Source organism: Protopterus annectens, chromosome 3.part1 (assembly GCF_019279795.1).
Source record: "Protopterus annectens isolate FY-2018-M chromosome 3.part1, PAN1.0, whole genome shotgun sequence".
Lineage (NCBI taxonomy): Eukaryota > Metazoa > Chordata > Ceratodontiformes > Protopteridae > Protopterus > Protopterus annectens.
The window spans coordinates 1639469407-1639486756 of NC_056732.1; positions in this window are offsets into that span (position 1 = coordinate 1639469407).

Genomic DNA, 17350 nt, shown 5'->3' on the forward strand with positions numbered 1-17350 from the left:
GAGAAACATACTGAAAGGCAGGTAGGGATGTGCAGGACAGTCGTAGGAGGGGACCATAGCTTTCCAGTTCTTTTACAGCAACAACTGTGCAGTTGTACAAATTTGGTACATGAATTAGGACCCTCAAACTCCAGAGAGAGGGGTGAAGACAACATAAATGTGTTGTCAAGCCAATTGGACCTGCTTAGTTGTGTTCAGTGGACACATGGGAGAAATGGAGAGCTATGTATGGGGGGATATTTTTTTGTGGGACAGGTGCCCATTTTTTTAAGGAGAGAGTGGAATGTTGAGGAAGGGATGTAAGTATTTGTGGGAAGGTAAATTGAGTAGGAGAGGTTACTTTTTCAGGCAGACAAGACAGCATACAGGGGCAGTGTGTCACACATGAGGGGGGTAAACACCTTGGATGGGGAGGGTGTTGTGGAATCAGAGATGCATGTACCACCAGACAGCAGCAGCATGACTTGAGCTCCCCATCCATGGGTAGTTAACACTGCTCTTTCAATGCCCAAAGGTGGCTGTGCTGGAGGCTGGACACCAGGGCCATCTGACCCAACCAGGTTAAGTCTGTCCTCAATCTGGCTCAGGCATTGTTCATAGCTCTTCTGCACAATCCTGCACACCATGTCTAGTAGTTGATCTTGGGTGACTACCACCCCTCCGCCACCACTCCCAGGGGGGCAGACCCCTTCCCCTGAAGCAATTCCACCCAAGGGTGGTACAGGGCCAGCACAGATGGCACTACTGTCCTGAGCCCCAGACACACTTTTTCCTGGTGCCATGGCTGGCTGAGGTAGGGTAGGTGGATCAGCAGGAATGGCCTACCTTGTCGTGCTGTGGTGATAGAGTCATAGCAATGTGTATAGGTTAGTTATGAACAAAACATTTTGTTAGTTATAACAGCATGCCAGAATATTGGAAATAGCCCATTAACATATCAATGCATATTATATGGAACATAACAATAAATAACATAACAGTCAGTATATTAACAGCATGCCAGTAACCGTTATGGCATAAGGTCAACAACATAAATACATAACAATAATAAAACAAATGTCCCAAAATAAAGTTTAGAGAGCAACATATGTTAATAGCAAACCATAACCAATGAATAACAATAATAAATTTAGATGAAGATAAGGGGTGGGGGGAGACAAATACAGTCCATTAATACTGGTATAGGCTTTATAGTTTACAACAGTACTGCTATATACTCTACAGGTCTGTCCTTCCTTTATGTATAACAGTGCCCTATAGATGCTGTAGCACATACGTACCTCTCAAGCTATCCACATAGGACAGTATGGGCCAAGCAGCAACATCTGCAGGTACACAACTACAGAGAACACGTACACATCAGGGGAACTTATATAACTAAGAAGGTATACTGTGGGCTGATGTAGTGTGACTGTGTTATTGACATAATCATATTGATGATACATCTGTGACAGAGGGATTACACAGCAGTAATTACAGTCTGTGAAGTGTGACACTTGAGAGGCATGTATGTGTACAGTACAGAGAAAAAAAACTATCATGCCTTCCTTGGCAGGCATGGGGATAGAACTTCAGCAAACTTTCACAGACACTCCCAGCATACAGCCATACCAAGATTACACATTTTATTTATTTTATCTTATTACTATTGTACTTTTTGTCTTTATTTTATGAAGCCTTATCACATTCCTGGTCAATGCTATCAACAGTCTGTTACATCTGAACACACAAATTATTTACTCACAATAAGGGCACCCATTTACCTGCATTTCCTGTGGAGTGAAAATCTGTCATCGATACCTAACTGATTCAGTAATATTTATTACTACATGGCACTGGATTCAAACCCTGATCTGTGTGTGGCAAAATGAACTTTAGACAGAGCATTTAATTACTGAGCCACTGCTGATTGTTGACTGACTGACATTTGCCTACAATTCACCTGGAAACAAAATATGACCTGGTAATAGTACCACAGTCTTATACTAGACTGCAGTGACAGTTGCACATACATGTATGAGATTCATGCATGACAGAGATACTAGGTAAAGTATGCATTGCCATATATAAAATGCAGGTGTACGCAATATACTGTTAGTGGGTGGAAATATCTGTGAAGTCTACAAACCATATCAGATTATCAGGTTGGCTACCTCACCCATATACAGTTGCAGATAGTATATTTGCAGTCTAGAGCTATTATACTGTCATACTTGCCTGCAGTACCGTACCTCAGAGAATGAATGCATATAGCTGAAACACAATGGTTAACACAAGACAATCCTGATATACACAATATACCTTGTGTGTTAATTCTAATGCTTTCAGATGCTATTGCAGAGCAGGTGTCATAATGCATTTCTTGTAATATAGCCCTGAATCTACAGTCATTGTATACCACTCTTTATTAGCTATACCTTGAGACAGGTAAGGGTATTCGTTTGTGTTTTTATTTCAGAGCAGTTATCATAATCAACTTCATGTAAAACAGCCCTAATTACACACATATTGCATATCATAGCTTTATTAGGGTACCTTCATGCAGTTACTGGTATAGTTTTGAGTCTTTATTGCACAACAGTTAATGTAATGCAAGTGTTGCAATACACAACTGTAATTCCACAATTATTGCAGTAAAAACTTTATTTCATTTACATTATCAGGGTTAATGCTTTAGTCTTCCCTGTTTATTGCACTATAGTTGGCAGTAGTCACTTATTGCAGAACAGGCCTACATCCGCATTTATTGCAATACACAAATCTTTACTGTATGTATGTATTTATTGGTAGTTAATGCTTTACTCTTTCTTGCTTATTTGACTATCGATTGCAAATTAATCTGTACCCACCACACCCATGGTGCAACTGGGCCAAGTGCTCAGCATGAGCCTCTAGGTTGTGAGCTCTCTCCTCTGCAGCTGTAGGGAGAAAAGCACCCCATTATGCATACCTGTCTATCCAACATTCAGATTAGGTATTGGTAAAACAATGCTAACAGTCCTTACAGACTTGCGGGGCATTCCCAGCCCAAGCTTCCTGGACTCAGGTGTCCAGAAGATCCCCTTCTGATGCTTCAGGTTGCCATTGTGGTGACAGACCTGCTCACCTGTGCGGGGGATACCTGTAACACTGGTGAGATTGTGTGCCAGCCAGTCCCAGGCCTCTGACTTGTACCCTGAGCCATGGAACTGCTCCTGCAGAAGCCAGTCTTCATGGTCTTTCACCAGGAGTCCAACCATGACCCTGGACTCCAGAATGACCTATCACTGTGTCTAGAAATGTGCCCCCTCTGCAATGCCTGCCATAGTTCCTGCACAGTTCAAACTCCAAATTATTTTCCTGTATTCCCACCTGTTGAGATTCATATAGCCCACTTTCCCACCCTTACATGCCACTGGGCAATTTTTAGAAATGCAGTACATCACTTGGCACCATGTGAACCAGCTCAGCTGAGCTGAGCAGTGCTTAAATTTGCAATGCTTAGCAGTGCTTGGCAGTGTGCAAACCAGCTAAGTACAACCAAGCAATGCCAAGCACTGCCAAGCAGTGCATAAACAGAGATTGTTTAAGCAGTGCTTAGCAGGTCTGAGCAGGTCTTAGCAGAGCTTAGCTGACTGCAGCAGATTAGGATTGAAAAATAATCATAATAATTTGTCTTTGGAAAATAAATGCTTAACTTTCCTTCCATGGACTCAAACCCTGCATCTACTGCACATAAGGCCATAATTCTAACCACTTGGCTACATGGATATGAAGAATGCTGCTATACTCTTTCATTTATCTCTGATCTAACTTTAAGCACTGCTAAGCACCATGCCGCATTGGGCTAACCTGCTAAGCTATGCTTAAACTTGACCTTTGCATCACAAATTAAATGCATCTGATTTCTATTTTTAGATGTTGGGCACATGTCACTTGCTGAGCTCCATGCCACACCATACAAACTTGAAAATAAATAAATAAATACAATTAGATGCATTGATACAATGCACTTGGACAGTGCAGGGGATGTGTTACTTCTCAGAAGACACACTTAGTCACACACTCCTTACACTCATTCAATAACCATGGTCCACGGCTCTCCTTCAGCAATGCACCATCACTGATATGCATGACGAGCTACCAAGGGGGAACCATGTACACGGACATGGTAACTTCCATGTAGGCTCTACACTATGCCTACATGGATTTTATTAAATCTGGGGGTGAATAGTAAAAAATCACCAATAACTATTAGCCACCAAGCAACTAAAACTTTAATTACATCACTATTTAATAATATTAATTTCATTAAGTGCAGGTTGATAAATAGCACCAAGGTTAATAATCCACATTACTTCTTTTTCATCTAAAAGTTCATGTTTATGTTTCAGAGACAAACCACCACCAACAGAATCAATAACAATAACAGCAAAGTATGCAGTAACATGTTCCATCTTATGTTTATACAAAGCACGTCTATTACACTTACACTTCAAATCACTCAAATGGACATAAATACATTGTTTCCAAGCTCTTGATATCTGGCCCACATAGAAAGTGCCACACTGGCATACTACCATATATACAACACATTCAGGGTTGCAAGTAATCAATTCTCTGATAGTATATATTTTTGATGTATTAATAGACGTAAAAGATTTACTCTGGGATTCAGCAAGCTCTGCATGGTGTGCAGGAATAGTGGAGGAGCTGCTGGAGCCAATATGGCCCACTGAGAGATCCAGGAATAAGCTCTCGGGACGTGCACGATCACTCCTGCACTATTCCGGCATGGACACAGCTCCTGTTTGCAAATTACCCCATTTGCAGGTGAAAACCATGCAGATGAGGTGAATTTGCGATCCGGGAAGCTGGCAGCCGGCTGTGCAGGACTAGTGTAATCTGCAGAAATGTACTCGGTTAGTAACAGAGTACATTTCTGCAAACTACAAAACGGAGCCATGACAGCTCCAAATGGCATGGAAAATAGTTGCAAAAATAAAAAAAAAATAACTTTTATTTTTTCTTTTGGCCGATTTCAGCCATTTAAGCATAAGGCAGTGGCAGTCAAATGAGATCAGCCTGAAAAAAAAAAAAAAACTTGAAAAAAGAATTCTATCCAAAATCACAATTTTGCTATTATACTCAATGGAAGGCAGAAGACAACATGGCCAGTGAACAGTGGTTGCTAAGAGGGAAGGCTCAGTGTCAGACTTGTAACTAGGCATTATCAGGCAACCCTATGCAAATGAGGGGAATGATACTAGATCCCCCCTCATGGCTAGCCTGCACCCAACCGTGTAGGTGCAGGAAGACCATGGTGCAAGCCTAAGAGCTAGCTGACATGATAGACGGGTATGTCAGGCATACTGTAAGCTTATTGGAGCCCTGTGGCTCAGGTTTGCCCTTAGCTTAGCAGAGCTAAGCAAGGGGGTGTGTCTGAAGCTGTCAAGCACTCTTTACATTGCCTAAGTGGGTGTGCGCCCCGCACACTGTGTTTTAAACAAAAAAAAAGTAAACTAGGAAATAGCAGCTCCATGCACATCTGAGCAATGTGTTTGCACAGCACGCCTAGGGGCTTAAACAGGAAGGCAATGGGTAGGGAAAACAGCAGTAGTAAGGTAATCAAGGAAAACTAGCATAGCTGGCAGGTGAAATGTATCAGAATCAGCCAATTACACAGGCAGCAGCTCAGCCCAGCACACTACTATAAACTATGCAAACACCTTTCCCTCTGTTTTTTTCCACAAACTCTACACAAGCGGGGAAATTTTACCTAACAAAAGCAACAAAATGATAGGAGCTGCATTTGCTCTCATAAATCAACATGTGGAAGAGGCTGAGGATAGTGCAGATGAGAATGCTGATCACCAACCCACAGTGAGGAGAAGGAGAAGAGTGCACAGACCCAGGGTAACCTACCAGGGGCTACATGAGCTGGAGATAGTGGAGAGCTATAGGGTGGACAGAGACCTCCTACAGCAAATTGTTGAGCTGTGCCAGCCACACCTCACACACAGAACCAACAGGGGGGAACCCATCCCAGTGGATACCAAGGTATGTGTAGGCTTAAGAATACTAGCCACAGGTACCTTCCAAAGGCCAACTGGGGATATCATGGAGATCTCACAGGCATCAGTATCCAGGGTACTCCACCATTTCCTGGATGCCATGTCAGCACATGCCGGTGAGCACATACATTTCCACAACACCCGTGAGGTGTTGATCAGCAATATGTATCTCTTCACCAAATAGCAGAATACCCTGAGGTAGTGGGTGCTACAGACTGCATGCACATACACATCAAAGCACCATCCGGCAAGCAGTGTAGGGTCTACATCAACTGCAAGGGATTCCCCTCCATCAACTGCCAGGTCATGTGTGATGCCTAGGGCATTATAATGAATTTGTCTGCTGGCTGCCCTGCAAGCTTTCATGACTCCCACATCTGACATATGATGCAGCTGTGCCAGAGATTTGCCAATGGGGACATCCCTTATGACCACCTAGTGGGGGATGCTGGTTACACACTGGAGCCGTGGCTGATATCACCCATCAGAAATGCACACACACCCAAACAAGAACTCCATAATGAGTCACACGCACAGACCAGAATCATAATAGAGTGTGTGTTTGGGATGCTCAAGTCACAGTTCTGATGGCTGGACATATCCGATGGAGCCTTGCAGTACTCACCAGCTACATGTACCCAAATTGTCATCATATGTGCCATGCTACACAATATGATCCTGCAGAAACAGCTGCAGCAGGAACAGCACAGGGCAGGACCACACAGCCCACCACCATTGCCAAGGCCTGCACAGGCACAGAGTGACTCAGAGGAGGAACAACCTGAGCCTGCCCCAGTAGGCAGAAGGAGGCGTGCTCAGTATGCCTAGGCCTTGGAAAAGAGGCAATGCATAGGACATACAGTGACATGGTGGGAACCCAGGGAATGACACCTCTCTCTGATTCACACATACAGTAAAAGGGATGCCAAACATGATACAACCTGTGCTTAGCCATGTATAGGGAGTGTACTATGTGCATCTGACATAGTCAGCACTCCAGCACCATCCTCAATACTGGCACAGCCACAAGGTAAGTCACTCTCTCTATCAATTGCTGAATGGAGTAATATGTTTTGTTACTTGTATCTATGGTATAGATGTGAGCATGCAAGGGAATCGGGTGGCTGAATGGGATGCCAGCAGATAGTAGACACCTATAGTGGCTGCATGAAATCTGTAACAAATACTGGTGTCACCATAGTAGCCAGTACTAGACAAGGTGACAAAACCCACTGCAGGAAATGTGGTGGGCCAAATGGGTGTCCATAGGACACACACATGCTAGTCAGGGAGGCTCACATACCCAACAACAGTCTCAGCCAGCAGGACAGGCATAGACAAACACAAGAAAGGCTGTGCTAAGGCCTCTGATTGATGGCTATGGAGAACAGCCCCCCTCCAGACCTACACAGACAGACTACAACAGGTCAGGCAGTGGGATGTTAGTTCTGAAGGGGAGAAGTCTGAAAATGAAATGTAGGTCAATCAAACCTAAAAAACTGTAGTACACTGATATGCCTCTAGTCTGCATGATAGGTCAGAATACAGAATAAAATGGAGTACCTGGAATACCAATACAGTCATAGCAAATGTGTACAGTTGTCAGGTGTGCCCCCCCCCACACACACAATCCTATGTAGAAATGTAGTAACATGTATGTGTAGGTATAATAACAGTGGAGTACAAATTACCTGAGCTGGCCAAAGTAGCAGAATAGATTGTAGCATATGTACAATATGCAGGGCTGTGTGTATTAGGTTGGTGTGTGTTGTATATTGTTTGAGAGTGGTCAGCATGTAGGCATGGTGAGGTTTGTCCTGGTGGCATTTGGCCAGTACTGCCGATTACAGGACCAAGTTCTCACAACTGCAGTGCCAAATACAATGCATCCCAGCAAAACACATTCCAGCAGTAAGCCATAGTAATTGTTTGGATGTAATATCTGTCACCATCTGAAACATGGACATGGCATGAATGTGGTCTTAGACATACAAACAATACACAGGTGGAAGTACCCCAGACAGACAGTGTATAATATGTTACTGTAAAATGAACACACCTTTAGAATTGTACATACAGGTTAGCAACACATTAGTTGGGTTTGTTGTATGGAATACTGATGTCATCTGGCTAAACACTGGCAGACCACAAATGTCACAGGTATGAAGTATTGAGAAACTTCTGATTTCCCTGCACAAGCCAGCATAAGTGGAATGCCCCAAGTATATCTGTGAGTCAGATGCAAGTAGCGTCCATAGCACACATGCACCCAGCTCACCCCACCATCACCCACAGGTACCTCACAGGTCTTATCCCTGCTGTTGGGAATGAGTACAATATGACCCCCGCCTCTGTATATAAATAGCCACAGAATGCAGCATGCTGAATCGGTGTCCCATGCAGGTGTGTCCCTAGCTGTAAGCAACACCCAGCCAGCATCCACACCACTGGATCAATAATGACAGAAAGTATTGACATTAAAACCTTGCAAACCTACCGTGTCACCCCAGGGGAATATAGTAGCTTGCAGTCTGGGACTGTAGGAGTGACACAATGCAACAGCCTGCTACAGCTGGCCTGCATCACTACCAAATGCCCTACAATCCTCTGCCAAAGGCCTGTGTCTCACCCATGCTGCCAATGTATGTTATGTCATGGACTCTCAAGTAACAACATAACCCAGTCCACAGAACCCAAATGCAAGGCCATGTCGACAAATCCCAGTAACATGTCCACCATGTCCAACTGCATGAACTGTGGACCAACGCGAAATTACTGCTGGGATGAAATGATAACTAATGGGAACTTATCAGATAATGTTTGCATAATGTTTGGAAGAGGATAGAATAATAGAAGGGGGGGTTGGCGCATGGACGCCATGGAGTGTGTGAAGTCTGAAACTCAGCTGTGTGCACATATGATCCCTGCCTGCAAACACAGGAATGGGTGGCTATAAACCTGCTTGTAAACTACAATGTGAAGGGGTAATGTCCAGAAATATGACCCCTGTTTCTGGGTAACCTATGTGAATCTGTACAGCTGTGAGGTATGGCCACAGCAGGATATGGCCATACTGTCACGTTGATGGACGTACAAGCATGGGAACCTTAATCACCACTGTATTAAGGTGCTGAACCATTTACACATACCCATCAGCAAGTGTCAGCAGATTTCCCTCCAGAATGGCATGATTGTGCATATGTAGGCTGCAGACCACAATACTGGACACAGCTGCATTCACCCTGTGTTTCCCAGGAAATTACTGCAAGCAAATATGTATACCTGACAGTAGTTGAGGACATAAAATATCACAGTGTAAAACAGCACATATGTTTGAATATCTTTCCTAACACCAAAACCATGTAGCAGAAGCAGCACAGACACAATTACCTACAGTAACAAACTATCCTTTGCCCATTTGACCCCATATTGTCAACCAATCTACAGATATCCCACAGAAACAGGTTGCTAGTTGTAGGTGTAGAACACAAAAGCCTGCACTGGAGTACAACCTACCTGGAATGGATTCACACATTCAATACCGAAGGTCATACTGGGCATGCTCCCACACTTACAGAAATGAAGCCCATGTCTGGCAACAACAGTGGACTATACATATCTGGCAGTCACAGATGTTTGTGCAAACACTCCACATTGCACACCAGTCATGCTTTGCACACACATTGGATAGGAATACACACATATATCCAAGGACAACGCACTATACTATGCCAAAATTACACATACATATATGTGTTGAAGAGAGTGACAGACAGTGACAAAGAGCCTCCCATCATGAGGCCTGTCTCACTCAACACACATCCAATTGGCTAAAACCACATGATGTGCAAATGTCAATCACTGTAGACATTTGCCTCTGGTATCCCTCAGCACTATAGTGTCTGTGGTGCTTGTGATAACTGTGTAACATGACTGTACAAGTCAGTATTCATCTAGCAGTTGTATATATGTACCTGTGAAGTATAAACCTGTGTGTGCTTGAGTGTTGTGTGTCAGCTTCCAGATGAATGGTTTATGGCCCATGCACACACACTGCACTCCCCATTGGGCTAGTATGGCAAGCCTGTTGATGTCATACACCTTGAAATACACCTTTGGGGAAGAAGTAGCCCAGTAAGCTCTGTGGCATGTGTTATAACTGTGTAATGCTGTAGCATGATGAACTATTTAGGTAGGCATTTTATTCCCAGACATAGCAACTGTAAAACTGTGTGTGTGTGTGTGTGTGTGTGTGTGTGTGTGTGTGTGTGTGTGTGTGTGTGTGTGTGTGTGTGTGTGTGTGTGTGTTTGTCTGTGTAGGGATCAATGCTTTTGAGGCCATTCACACTCATGGCAATTTCCATTGCCCTACTTTGGCAGGGCTGCTGATGTCATTTACTTTGAAATACACATTTGGGGAAAAAGTAGCCCAGTAACCTCCGTGATGCGTGCTATAACTGCATAATGCTGTAGTGTGATGTATTAGTTAGATAGGCGTTCTAATCCCAGACATTGCAACTGTGTTTGTGTGTGTAGGGATTAATGCATTTGTGGCCACTCACAGTCACTACACTCCCTATTGCCCTACTTTGGCAAGCCTGCTGATGTCATTCACCTTGAAATACACCTTTGGGAGAGGAGCAGCCCAGTAAGCTCTGTAGTGTGTCCTATAACTGCGTACTGCTGTAGTGTGAAGTACTAGTTAGGTAGGAGTTCTATTCCTAGACATGCAACTGTAAAACTTTGTGTGTTTATCTGTGTAAGATCAATGTTTTTGAGGCCATTCACACTCACTACAATTTCCATTGCCCTACTTTGGCAGGGCTGCTGATGTCATTCACTTTGAAATACACCTTTGGGGAAAAAGTAGCCCAGTAACCTCCATGGTACGTACTATAACTGTGTAATGCTATAGTGTGATGTACTAGTTAGGTAGGAGTTCTAATCCCAGACTTGGCAACTGTGAAACTCTGTGTGTATGTTTGGTTGTGTGTGTCTAGGGATCAATGCTTTTGTGGTCATTCACAGTCACTAGGCACTCCTAAAATGGAGACCATCGACATCTGTGCAGTGACAGAGACCTGATACAAGGCTGCAGAGAGCACCCCTGCAATACCAGGTACAGCTCCCACCACACCTGTCAGCCACCAAACCAGGACCAAAACTCTAAAGGTGGAGGAGTGTCCATATTCATACCACCAGGCTACGTGCCCAAGAGAATGCATCTGAAATACCCCTGGTGCAACTAACACTAGGTAATACTTCAATCCAAATTGTATAGCTTGCTACCGATCCCTCACCATGCCCCAAGATTCCCACTACACCTTTCTAAACATACTAGGAAATAGGATACAACCAAACACCCTAATACTGGGTGACTTACACTACCCTGCCATTAACTGGGAAAACTACTTGTGTACCAATACGTGTGCCCAATGGTTCTTGGAAGTCATAATTCCCAATGCCCTGGATCAAGTAACCCATAGTACAACCAGGGGTTCATATATTCTAGACCTGGTCATTACCAACATGAGAAATCAATGCTCCACAGCTATGGTCATGCCATTTGTGGTCAGGTCTGCCCTTAAGCTAATCACCCTTAACATCCACATCCCTTCCCCACACCCCTGTAAGGAAACCTCCGTAACACACATCTCCAAACCCAATGTCATGCTATACATGTCAGATGTGACTAATGTCATGACACCCATGCAGAAGGGAACTGAAAGGACGACTGCTGAATCCTACACTAAGGCACTTTATGAACACATCCACTTGTGTATGAATCGTGCCATCCCAAATAAAACAAAGACACTCCCCCACCCAGAAAAGGAAGCCAACATGGTGGTCCCCTGCCATAAACATACTGTAAAACAAAAGGAAGAAACTGTTGCAGAAATTAGGGAATTTTCAGGATGCAAAATACTCCCTTACCAGCCTCACTAAGAAGCTGAGACCCCTCATAGCATCCTCCAAAGCTAGTTACAAACATAATATAGCCAAAGATGCCAAATACAACTGCAAGCCACTTCATAGCTATGTCAGGAATATAAATGGCAATGCTCAGATCTGCTCTGAGCTACAACAGGATGGCATTAAATATACTGCTCCCAAGGATATTGCCAATATACTGGTAGATTGATTCAGTGCCAACTGCACACACCCCCCCTCACTCGCTAAAGGGCTCATCTCAACATTGAAAGATTGCCAGATTCTGGTAATAATGGCCACATAGGTAAAAACCACACTCTCCAGAGCTAATAAAACCACATCAATGGGAACAGACAACATCCCGGGCTGTGTACTAAATTGAACTACAAAATGAACTGGCACCTCCCCTATGTGCCATGTCTAATCATAGCCACACCTCAGGCTTCTTGCCCACTGTATAGCACACAGCTACATTTATTCCAGTCCACAAGTGGGGATCCACCTTGGATCCTGGGAACTACAGCCCCAGCAGTATGACTTGCCTGATCTGCAAGGCCATGGAATGCATTATCATGGAACTTATAAACAAAGACATTGGCAACCTGCAAACACTGGACCCCACCCAAGTTAGGTTTGTGAAGGGACGATCATGTCTCCTGAACCTGATTGACATCTTTGAATCAGTCTCCAGAGCTTTGGACGAGGGTAAGGCAGTTCACACAACCTATCCAGACCTCGCCAAGGCCTTCAACACCATCCCCCAGTTTGGAATCATAGATAAAAGTATCAGGCTGGCCATTAATCCCTACATTACCCAATGGGTTACCAACTGCTGTACTGACAGAACCCACACTGTAAAATAGGTAACTCCAAATCCAGTCCCAGACAAGTGACAGTTGGAGTACCTCAGGGTTCAGTCCTGGGAATGCTCTTGTTTGGCATCTACTACTCTGAAGTACAGGCCAACACTAAGGGGCTCTGGCTAAGAAAGGTCGCAGATGACTGAAAACTGGGAGCCAATATTGAATCCCCACATGATGTGGATATTCTACAGAAGGGCCTTACAGAAAGAGATGCTTGGTGCCTGAGCCATGGCCTCAAGCTCAATGCCAAGAAATGTATAGTTATCCCCTTTGGGAAGGGACATGTACCCATGAAGTACACTAAACACTTAAAGTGTGATAAGAGACTTAGGGACACAGGTGGACAGTGGTCTCACCTTTGATAACCACATAACCACAACAGTCAGGATATCCACCTATGTGGCACACCTCATCACTGAGAGCTTTACATCCAGGAAAAAAGAAGCCATTTTTCCACTGCAGTCATCTTTCAGTAGACCCAGTACAGACTACACTGCACTGTTTGATATGTACCTCACAAGACATATGCAACAATTAGAAAGGATGCAGACATACCTCACTAAAAGAATCACAGGCCTAAACCAAATGCCCTATGCCGACCATCTGAAAATCATCCAGCTATACTCTGTCACATATCGTGTACTCAGAAGTGATCTCTGCTTAATATACAATGCCATGTCAAACCCAGAGCTGTTGGACATGTTACACTTAAATAAATCCAAATCCGTCACAGCCACATGCTCCAGGGATCCAAACCATGTCATCACAATGAACAATACATGCTGGAGGGATGTGTTTCTGACCCAGAGACTCCACACACTCTGGAATAGACTGCCCATACATGTCAAGCAGTGTGCCTCTTTGGCCCTCTTCAAAAGGAACCTTGACGATGGGATGGGAGATAGGAAATTGACCCCAGGGATCATGCCAGTCACCCTACTAGACAGCCTAGTACCAACTTATGAACCTATGAACCTATGACCTACACTTTCCATTACCTAACCTTGGCAATCCTGCTGATGTCATTCACTTTGAAATACACCTTTGGAGAAGGAGTAACCCAGTAATCTCCATGGTGAGTGCTATAACTGCATAATGCTGCAGTGTGATGTACTAGTTAGGTAGGAGTTCTAATCCCAGACATGGCAATTGTAAAACTTTGTGTGTGTGTGTTTGCTTGTGTAGGAATCAATGCTTTTGAGGCCATTCACAGTCTCTACAACTTCCATTGCCCTACTGTGGGAAGCCTGCTGATGTCATTCACATTGAAATACACCTTTGGGGAGCAAATAGCTCAGTAAGCTATGTGATGTGCGCTATAACTGTGTAAGACTGTAGTGTGATGTACCTAGTTAGGTAGGAGTTCTAATCCCAGACATGAAAACTGTAAATCTTTGTGTGTGTGTTTGTTTCTCTGTATAGATATCAGTGCTTTTGAGGCCATTCACAGTCACTACAACTTCCATTGCCCTACTTTGACAAGCCTGCTGATGTCACTCAATTTGAAATACATTTTTGGGGAAGGTGTAGCCCAATAAGCTCCATGGCACATGCTATAACTGTGTAATGCTGTAGTGTGATGTACTAGTTAGGTAGGAGTTCTAATCCCAGACATGGCAACTGCAAATCTTTGTGTGTGTGTGTGTGTGTGTGTGTGTGTGTGTGTGTGTGTGTGTGTGTGTGTGTGTGTGTGTGTGTGTGTGTGTGTGTTTGTTTGTCTATGTATGGATCAATGCTTTTGAGGCCATTCACAGTCACTACAACTTCCATTGCACTACTTTGGGAAACCTGCTGATGTCATTCACTTTGAAAAAAACCTTGGGGGAAAGAAGTAGCTCAGTTAGCTCTGTGGTGTGTGCTATAACTGCATAATTCTGTAGTATGATGTACTATTTAGGTAGGAGTTCTAATCCCAGACTTGGCAACTCTGAGACTTGGTGTGTGTGTGTTTGTCATTAGTATCCAATGTGGATGTAGCTGTGAATGTGTAATAACAGGACTCATTGTGGAGCGTGTTTTGCAAATTTCTTATATGGTTTATTATATGTCATAATGTCCACCTTATAAGGATAACAAATGTCAAACAGCTGATAGGCTGGGGTAGACAATCCACACCCCTACATGTAACATCATGGCTTGGGAAACAATATAGGCAACCCTTGTATTACCTAGAGAACACTCTCCACCCATGTCTCATACACAAACACACTTGGCTAAGCAACAACCACTATGTTGGTAGTTTCCTGCATATTGCCCACAGATAGTAACCATGGTGTGATTGCAGTGGACTACAGAGGACATGGCACCCTGCCCCATCCCTACAATAGGGAAATGATTGCATACACTGCTCCTTCGCTATGTTCCCCACTGGACACCTGCAAGAACTGTAGAGCTAGCAAATGTAACCCGCAAAGGACATACCATGCCTTATACACATGTCCTGTATGGACAGATGCCACTGACACCATGGAATACCTGTATCATGCTGTCGAAGTAGGTGCAGGGTCAGCCTGGTTTCCATTGCCAGTTCTCACCACATGAGATCAGGAATGGCACATCTGATGATAACAATCTGTCTACACAACATGCCCCAGACACCCCAGGTACACTTCCACATGTCACAGAACATGCATGTGGGACGTGTGTACATCCCAGACAGTGTCCATTTTATGGAATATAGAACACATACATGGCAAGCATTGCACAGCACTGGTCACCCACAATAGTAACCCAGCTGAGGGCCAATCCAGACACTACGTCCCTGAGCCACACTGCAGACCATTGTCATGTGGCCTGATGCCAAGGTATACCCTTTACCTAGCCTTGTACAGCCTTCTGGTACAGTCAACCACTACACACCTGTGAAGCAATGCACCCATGCATGTCAGTACTGGCAAACCTGTGTGTCTGTGTGTGTGTGTGTGTGTGTGTGTGTGTGTGTGTGTGTGTGTGTGTGTGTGTGTGTGTGTGTGTGTGTGTGTGTGTGTGTGTGTGTGTGTGTGTGTGTGTGTGTGTGTGTGTGTGTGTGTGTGTGTGTGTGTGTGTGTGTGTGTGTGTGTGCTGTATAATGATTTGGATGCTATTCACACTCACTACACCTCCCATTGGCCTACTGAAGTATGCTTTCTGATGTCAGACACCTTGACATACTCTTTGCCCATATATCAGCCTGATAACCTCTGTGGTGCATGTCATAGCTGCGTATTACTGTAGTGTGGCAAACTAGTTAGTAAGGAACTCTAATCCTGACCCTGCCAACTGTGATAATGTGTGTGAGTCCCTGAGACAGTGTGGCTGTGTCGTCCTTGACACCTGTTCTTGTGGACAGGCACATGTACTACACCTACCTTATCCCTCCTTTATCACTGTTGCTGTTGTCACTCACCATCAAATATACCTTTGGACAGCTCCCCAACATGTGAGCTCTGTGGCACATACAATAACTGCATAGACATGTCATAGCAATACATAGTCAGGCAGGGAGTTGAAACCCTGTACTGGTAGGTGTGTGACACAAACATGCTTAGTTTTTACTCTCCAACCCCCTCCCTGTCTTACTTTGTCTTTGTCTGTCTCTCTCACTCCCTCTCTGGTGGATGTGGAGAAGTACACCTGCTTTGCTTAGGCAGCAGCTTGTGTTTTGTAAGTGATGCTCATGATTAGCTGATGGTCTGTGCATGAATTGCAGTCACCCACTAGCTGATTGCATGTGGAACAGCTGTGGTAACATTCCCATAGCCAATTGCATGGAAACACCACTCCTATAATGAGGAACATCAGGTGGGTGTTGGCCTTTTTCATTCACTGTGAGCAGGACTTCATGTCGGTGTTTGGCAAACAGAATCACAGATGGTAGTGGGATATACCTCTAACAACATACACTGTAGATACAGGCCAACAAACAGGAGGGGGGATGTTCCAGACATGACTACAGAATGTAGGTTTTTCTCTTCTGCATTTGGAGTACTGTTGGTTTAACATGATCTGTGTGGATATGGCTGGTCTGCATGATTTAATACCTGTCATGACTGTGTTATGTGTTTGAGGAAACACTCACCTGTAGGGTTATCTGCAGACTAGCCAGTGTTTGGAGTCTTATGTGTCTTGTGTTACTGACAGATTACCTCTCTTAAAACTGCGGAAACATATTCTGAAGATTGCAGTCAGAACATGGTGACAGCCATGAGAGTTACTGTCTTCATATCCCTCATAGGACATATGTCACAACAAACTCTGCTACAACAGTAATGGTGCAAGGTTATCACAGCAACATGTCAATATTGGCCCTGCGTTTGTGCCTCCAGCCACAACTTTGTCAACCTTTGTGCAAATGCCATGCAGTAAGAGGTGCATATGTTCAGTACACCATTATTTATTGACATCATACCTGATAACAAGCCAGTGAGATGACAGACTACTAGACATGTTACATATAGTAGGGGTTATATTTGAGGACATAACCTGGGCATTCTGTGGTAGTTTGTACAGTACTGAAGTCTGTGT